Source organism: Chinchilla lanigera, unplaced genomic scaffold (assembly GCF_000276665.1).
Source record: "Chinchilla lanigera isolate Chin_1 unplaced genomic scaffold, ChiLan1.0 scaffold00114, whole genome shotgun sequence".
Taxonomy (NCBI): Eukaryota; Metazoa; Chordata; class Mammalia; order Rodentia; family Chinchillidae; genus Chinchilla; species Chinchilla lanigera.
In genome coordinates, this window is record NW_004955515.1 from 1,393,325 (window position 1) to 1,401,153 (window position 7,829).

Consider the following 7,829-nt stretch of genomic DNA (forward strand, 5'->3'; position numbering starts at 1 on the left):
CAAGGTCGTGAGTTCGGTTCCTGGTACCGGAGAAAAACCAAAAAAAAAAAAAAAAAAAAAAAAAAGAAATGAGCCAAATCTGCCCAAAACTTGATCATAGGCGTCTTGGCTCCAGACCAGTGAGCACATCCTTTCTGACTGAAGCCATCCAGCATGTGGTACTTGATTACAGCAATCTGGAGCAAACTAACGCACAGTTCCTCTAAAAAAGGGACCAAAACAGTTTCCAGTTTACCTAGAAGAAAGAAACTAAAAGGAATTTCTTGCATATCTGTATGTGCAGTCATTGGTGGTTTCTTTGGGGAGATAGTCTTTCACAAATAACCCACTTCTTTCCAGCATAGGTCCTTCTCCCCAGTTGTCAAGTTGTCTTTCCTTGACAGAAGCACTGACATCCACCTGCATCACAAGTGTTCCTGTAACTGAACGGAAATAGCCTAAAATTTCCCTTTTCCTCCCACTCTATCCCAATTCTTCAGAATACCAAATACTTTTGCTTCCCACCTCTGAACAGTAAAGCACTCAGACAGCAACAATCTTGCCCCTGAAGGGCAGATGCACGGCTGTAGTAGGCAGCCGTGCATCACTTTAATGAAATACCCAGGACAGGCTACTTATAAAGAAAAGCAGACTTATTTAGCTCACAGTTTGGATGTTCAAAGGCACGGCATCTGCACTGGCTGTTCTGGTGAAGGTCCCACAGCAGATGGCAGATGGTAAATGATAGGCAACAGTCACATCTTTTTTTTTAACAGTCACATATTGAGTAATAGAGTGGAGAGGAAAGAGGCTTGCTCCTTTCATTACCTCTGTTATGAGAACTCAAGGTTTGCATGGGAAGCAGGGTAATCAAGGTAGGAGCCCTAAGGGCCTAAGAGAACCTCTCACTTAAGTTCCACCTCTTAAATGTTCCACAAAACCTCCCAACATTAAACACCTGGAGATCACATCCTTTAGGGGACACTCATATCATATCCAAGCCACAGCAGACATCTGGTATGGAAACAAGGGTGGTGTGCACTGTTCCTGGCTTGCGGGGAGCTTCCCATATGATCTTAGTTCACTCTGGATGGTAAACTTGGAAGTGAACTTACTCTCTGTGTAAGGGAGCCACATGCATAGCAGGTTTTCTCATATTAATACCTTATGGGGAAAGGATACTTTGTCCAGGTCCTATGGAATTTGCTATTTTGCTGCAAGTTGCACTAGACTGTCCCTAAGATTCCTGTCACTTCTAACATCCTATGCATATTTACATACTTCTAAGAAATTGATGATTTTGGACTCTCTGTGTCCTAATAAGCAGTGTGGACTTCACAGTGGGGCCTTCCCACTCTATCCTAACATGAACTTCCTGCATGAACTACAGGGTCAAAGGTTGACACTGAAGAACACAGAAGCCAGTAGTGACTTGGGGAGCCAGTGATTAAGGCCTGTGATGCACCCACCCTTGCTCTAGCAAGTCTCTTTTCTTTCCTGTTCACAGGGACTCACACACAGCTATGACCATCAGATGACTAGTGCTGCTAAATAAAGGAAGTGGTGGCTTTTTGCCTCCGGTATATACAGAGAAAGGAAAGAAACAACATTAAGAATACTTCCCAGAAAACACACCCATAAAAGTGCTGGGTTGCTGTGGAGACATTCTATCAGTAGAATGGAAAGTACCACAGTACTTATGACACATATGAAGGAAAGTAGGATCAAACTCAAGAGAGAAGCCACTGCCCCCAATTGTGGGAAGGCAAGAGCAGGGAAAGGTGAAGGTAGAGAAAGCCCCCAGAGTGCGGCACCTTGGAAGTGATGGACAGCTCAGGGGGAAGGGCAAGAGGGGCAGGAGAGGACAGGAGTATGCAAGAGAGATGGCAGAGAGGGGGCAGTCAGGCAGCCTGGCTGCCCAGCTCCTCAGCTGCCAAGTAAGCAGCAAAAGTCCTCCTTAGGTAAGGATATGAGTTTGGCTTGGTTTGGACAGGCAGAAAATCTATTTAGTAAATAAATTCCACCAAAACATTCTTCAGTTATTGATGTGTGTAGCACAACTGATGAATCAGTGTCAGACTGCAGCAATAAAACAAGAGTCCAGAGAAAAAGAAAGATGAAACCTAGAGCTTACTTGGTATATCTGTCTCTGTGGACACTTCTGTCAGGAGAGGTACTGGCTTTATGTCAGAGAAGTAGGAGGAAAACTATAATAGATATAGTGCAAGCCAAGCAGCAACTCCAAAAACAAAACAAAGCTTTACCCCAGGAAAAACAGGAGTACAAGAATAAAAAGTTATCACAATATGCTGTGCATATCTGTTTGTTGTTGTTATAACAAAATGCCTGAAGGTTGGTATTTTATAAAGAAAAGAGGCTTATTCTGATAACAATTTTTGAGGCTGGAAATCCAACATGGGGTAGCCCCATCTGGTGAGAGCTATGTGACGACATGATCAATGGCATCATGTAGGAGCCCATGCAAGGTGGACAGATCACATGATAAGACAGGAAACCAGAAATACAGGTTATTTTGGGCCCACTCATGTGGGAACAAACTGGATCCACACAAAAGCTACATTAATCCCTTCCCAGGAGGATGCCCTATGGCTTAATCACTTCCCAATGGCTCCACCCTCAAAGGAACCACCACCTCTCAATATCACTGCACAGGGGATCAGGCTCCCAACACATGAAGTGGGAGACATACTCAAATCACGTCCAGACTATAGCATATGTCCAGGGTCCTGGCTCTTAAGTCTAGAGGGTGACCCCTTTCCCCCGTCCTGGAACACTGGGCAGTGAACACAAGTACAGGGAGGAGTGGGCTATCAGCTGCCATGCTGTCTGGGACATGCTGAGACCCAAGTGGAGACCAGGCAGCCAATAAACTACACACCAATAGTCAAAACAAAGTAATCACCAAAACTTTTTCAATCTCAATCTAAGAGTAATTATCCTGGGGTTGTGTGCATGACAGGTGGTCTAGTACTACCAACTCCTCAATTCTCAGACTAGGAAGTCCCAGACACTGCCTAAAATTGCTACACACACACACACAAAAACCAATTAGGAAATACACCTAGTGTAAGAAAATGAGAATTCTGGAAGAAATAACTCAGAAGATGGAATGCTTGCTTTAGGGGAAGAGGAAAAGAAGAGCGGCAGGTGTTGGTGTTATAAATTAAGATTAAATAAAAAGACAAATTAACTCAGATCATACCAAAACATTTCCACGGCAACTAAAAAGGAGCTGTCAGACTTACCAAGATAGAATGAGGATTTATCAGTGAAGATAAATTGATGGAGTAAGAAAATAATAAGGTACATGTTGGGCATTCAGATATTTTTATATTAACCAAACATTAAAAAATTAGGCTGGGTACAGATCAGTACTGAAATTGATCAGTATTTAAATTGTGGACCTCTCTAAATCTCTGCCTTGGGCCTTTTCTCTGTCCACTAACAATACCCAAGTGCAGGGTGTCACTTACCTGGACACCAGTCCAGCCTCTCTTTGCAGATATGCCATCTGCCTGCTGTGATCTACACTCAGAGCTGGGAGGAGCACTTCCTCCTGAGATGCCACTGTTGCAAAGCTCAGAGAACCTGCCTCCCCCCACCCCAGGTAATGCTGTCTTTATAGCATTCTTAATTGTCTACTTCTCTGACCATGTGCCTTTGGGCTAACCTTCAAAAATAAATACGTGGTTTTCAAGAAACAGAAAAGTAGAGCGCCATTTTTAGATTTGTTAAACCATATGTAATACAAGTAAAAAAAAACTTCTTTATTTGAGTATCTTTGGCTTTGGCTAAATTTATAATTAAGATTTCAATTCAATCACCTTTCAAGAGACAGAGTGAAAAAAAAAGAGACAGCGTGAAATGTAAATAATTGATTCATGCAGAAGAGCATCAAATAGATAAAAGCTAACATGTCACAAAAATATGTGAACTTCCCCACAATCCAACCAGTACAATGCTTTCAAATTTTCTCGGTTTTTCAGTAGAAAAACCTCTTTTTCCAGTGTTCGAATGGAACCTGCTCAAACCCATGGTAGAAGAGCAAGGTGTTAAGCCACAATCAAGTTGGGACAATTTGATTGTAATCTCTTGTTCTTGTCATCTTCTTTGAACTCTGCCTTTTGACTTTAATTGCTTTAGAAGGGCGGTGGGGGGGCTGCTCAGTGTGTAGACATTTTAAAATGTCCCCAAATGTCTAAATACTCATTTATCTCCACACAGTAACAGGTAAACCAATGGAGAAATGGAGGAAAAATGTATGTTTAAATCTGCAAAAGCAGGGTAGAAGAGGTGAGTTCGGAGACGGGGTAGTTGGGAAGAAAAATATCTAATCATCCAAAATTGAGAAAGCAGAAATTACTTGAATTACAAAGACTGCCCGCCATTCCTCAGGTAGAGATAACAGAAGTAGATACAGCCAGCTGCGGAGTGAACAGGAAACTGTCTTTCTGTCAAGGATATTCTGCAGCCATGAAGGGTGACGATAACCAGTTCCTGAGTAATTTCTGCTTTCACTCAAATCACATGACTGAGGGAAACTGGGAAACTGCTGTTTGAAATTTTATCTCTAAAGGATGAAACAGCCTACTCTTATGTGAAGGATCTGTACTTTGATTGATTAGCTAGTGATATCTTGCATTTCAAAGGGCATGGACAAAGGAGAGTTGTCCGTGCATTTACCAGAAATTCTGAGGCATGGAGCTGTATAAACACACTTTGCTCTCAAAGCACACAATAATTCAAGGGACTCAGGAGTCAAATACCATGAACTCAATTCCTCAGCCTCAGCTCTGAAAAGCAAGGTTTTGTTTTTATTGTTTTGTGAATTTTAGGGAACTTTGTTCAGTGACAACACCTGTCTTATTGTAACACACGGCCAGTCTTTATTAACTTTGCGTAATGAGAACATTCATACTGTCCAATATGAAAGTGCAGAAATATTAACATGGGATGAAAGGATGTTATCAGACTGTATTGGAGCTAGTTGCAACCAGCATTCAGTATTACGAATGTCTTTTTATATTCTGATATTTAGATCCTAACTTTGAATTCTAAGTTCTGAAAACTCCTGAATTCCAAAACATATCTTAGCATGAGGCTGTTGGGTGACTACAGATATATACTGTATAAGTGAAGTTCTACTAGGAAGCTTTTGTTTAACAAGCAGAGAGATCAGACCAACATTTTAAGTATGAGCTCAAAGAAAACCTTTGGCTAGGAAAATCATTTCTAAATGTAAACGTGGTAATACAATAATCCTATCAATTGCATCTCTTAGGAACAGTAAAGACCTAAAGCATATACCTCATTTGTATCTTACAGAAAAATATTAAAAATATTCTAAGACTATGTAAAACACTCAATATTGCACTTCAAATACAGAGAACACAAATCAATTTTTGTTTATTGCAACATATCTCTAAATACATTAACACAAAAGTATGCTTTGGGTAGAACAAAATTTGACAACGTAATTTCAACTGGCAATGTTTCTCCCTTAAAACACGTAATGCTCTATAATAATTTAAATTTTTTAGCTCAAATACAAACATATCCATGCGTTATTTTGACTTTCCTTGTAGAAAGGAGGACACACCATGTACTAAAAAGTTGCTGTGTAAAAGCAATGACGTAATCAGATGATAGAAATCAACTCCATTCTAGGAATTCTCAGGCATCGTATGGTTATTCTTTTTTTGAAACATAAAGATTCAGATAGGGCTCTTCTCCAACTCTTTTTTATCAATTTTTATTTTTTTTATTGGTATATGTTTGCAGTACATGTTTACATTCCTCCTGGGGAGTTGGTACAGGTACACAACACAGCTTAATTCTTCTTTTATTCTCTTCATCTCTCTTCCCTCCTCTTTCCCTCCCTCTCTCAGTTCCTATCTCCATACTTTCTATATCGATCTTTTATTTTGCTCTATATTTGTATTTTGGGTTTCTCATATAAGAGAAACCATGCAACCTCCTTTTTTTTTTAACTACACACTAATATGTTTTTAAGGTTTAAAAAAAGAGAAAAGAAAAAAGAGAAAGTCAACAGTTTTACTGGATTTAAACACAATCTTTGCTCAGTCAGGCAAAGCTGCAAACTCCCACTTGTGCAATGATTCTGTAGTCTTGGAACATTCAAACAAACGAGTGAAATTCAACTGTACCGTTTTGAGGTGAATTTAAGGTTTGGACGCCATACTACCTCCCAAAGTATTTAATTCGAATTTAGGCTTTACTACCTTAAACTTCCCTGCCCCTCCACATTCACTGGCTGGGCTTCTTAACTGAGAACTCGTAGACCAGAACCATCGAGCTCAACATTAGTGGGTTTAGAAAGGTCCGTTCCTCTGCACAACTGCTCTTTCTTTCTGGAGCAAATGACGCAAATGCACAAAGCCTCACGACCCACTGGAACATGTCTACACCCGGCCGCTTCACACACGCCGCGACGCTTCCGAAATCCTCATCTTGTATTCCAGCCTGGGCTTCCCAGGAGCCCACCACTCGGCACTTCCGGTCCGCAAGGCCCGAGCCCCTCCTTCCCCGCGCAGCAGCGGACCCCCGCGCCTAGGTTCCGGAGGGAAGCTGCCAGAACCGGCTCTACTTAGTTGTTTTATCCAATTCTTTCCTATTTTCAAAGGGCACGGGCCTGCGAACATCTACCCCTGCTCAGGTATCTGTAAGGACTCTCCCTTTGTCGGGTCCCTGCCGGCCGAAAGCCTACGGGGACACCGTGGGGAGGAAACGCGCGGCCACACCTACCTGCGCCAGGTGAGGCAGGGCGATTCCGGCGGGGCTCGGGCGATTCCGGCGGGGCTCGGGGGTCTCCGGCGGGGCTCGGACGTCAGCTCGTCCTTGTTCAGAAGCCTCAGCCGCCCGGCGCGGGGCGCTTCCTCGTTTCGGGGAACTTCCTCGTGTTGCTCCCGCCGACTGCGCCCGCTCGCCCGGAGCGCGGTCCCTCCCGCTGCGCGGTAGCCGGGAAGAGCCCCTAACCCAGGGCGGCAGGGCGCGGGTGGAGCCCCAGCCTGGACGGCGCCGCGGCTCGCGTGGGGCGCAGCCCTTCCACCCGGCCCCGCCTGCCCCGCGCTCTGCAGTACGCGCTGAGAGTACGAAGTCCGATCGTTTGCTGTAGTCCTTAAAGTGATTTAAAGCACGCATACCTTCTCTTCTGTTTTCTGCGAAAGTTGTCAGGAGTGGCTTGCCTCAAACCTTAACCAACAATAACCAAGCCTGGAGGCGATGAGGCAGACCTCACATAGGTACCCGAGGACAAGAACAACGATAAAAGTCTCTGCACACACGTCCTGCAGTTAAAAGTCTCTGCACACACGTCCTGCAGTGACTGGCACCATCCGTACTTGGACTCCTGCCACGCTCGTTAGTGATCCAGGTAGCCAAGGATTACTGCTTCAAAACAGTTTACATAATCTTACTCAGAACTTACCCCAGCCTCCAGCTCCTAGCTTTTGGAACGTAAGACTAATTTTGTCATCAAGGATCTGACAGACCCGCGTTTATTCTTTAGACTATTTCTATTGATGAATTATTAATTATAATTTTACGAGTTTTATTGTATTAATGAGTACTTAACTGGAAAAATACCACAAAAATAGAGTTTTTAATACTTACTGTTTCTATAAAAGCATCAAAGTTTTCAACATTGACTGGTTTTTGGTGTACAAAGTCTAAAAAAGAGCATCAGAAATAAATTCCCATATGAACTACAATGAGAATACCAATAGAACTGTACAAAAAAGTCTTTACCTCGATTATCACACCTAAGGCAGCCTGCACACCTGACAACAGCATGTTCTATACACCCGTGT

At 42.9% G+C, this 7,829-nt stretch overlaps 1 protein-coding gene across 1 annotated transcript in view; it reads right to left on the minus strand.

Annotated features, from left to right (window-relative positions):
* The window catches only part of Syk (spleen tyrosine kinase), a 71,414-nt gene extending 64,532 nt beyond the window's left edge, over positions 1-6,882 (minus strand). Inside the window, exon 1 of the mRNA XM_005408869.2 lies at positions 6,766-6,882. The gene's annotated coding sequence lies outside the window, so the exon portion shown is untranslated. The remainder of the gene's footprint in view (positions 1-6,765) is intronic.
* Positions 6,883-7,829: the final 947 nt, after the last annotated feature.